Consider the following 376-nt stretch of genomic DNA (forward strand, 5'->3'; position numbering starts at 1 on the left):
CAGGAAAGGAACTAGCTTAAAAAGACACGAACAAGACAGACAGACATAATGAAAGAGAGTATCTGAATGTCAATGTAGTCCAAGTCCATTATCCTTTCTTTCATGAAGTTGAAGTAGGCTATTCCTTAATTCCAACTGCACTTGCTTTGACAGTCATTTTCTTAACAGACGACTTCCTCTTCTCTAGCAGATAGCTGATATCATTAGCAACACTGAAAAACTAACGTTTGTTACGTTAAAATATATACGCTAACATTAATGGTTGTTTTTTTCCATTCATTTTAATTTCTCTCTGTGCTGTGACAAAAGGGGGGCCCACAGAGAAAGTTTGAGAAGCACTGGTACAATTAGAGAGACAGATCTACAACAGTTTGAC

The sequence above is a fragment of the Pagrus pagrus genome (assembly GCF_965226575.1).
Source record: "Pagrus pagrus genome assembly, chromosome: 24".
In the NCBI taxonomy this organism is placed as follows: Eukaryota; Metazoa; Chordata; class Actinopteri; order Spariformes; family Sparidae; genus Pagrus; species Pagrus pagrus.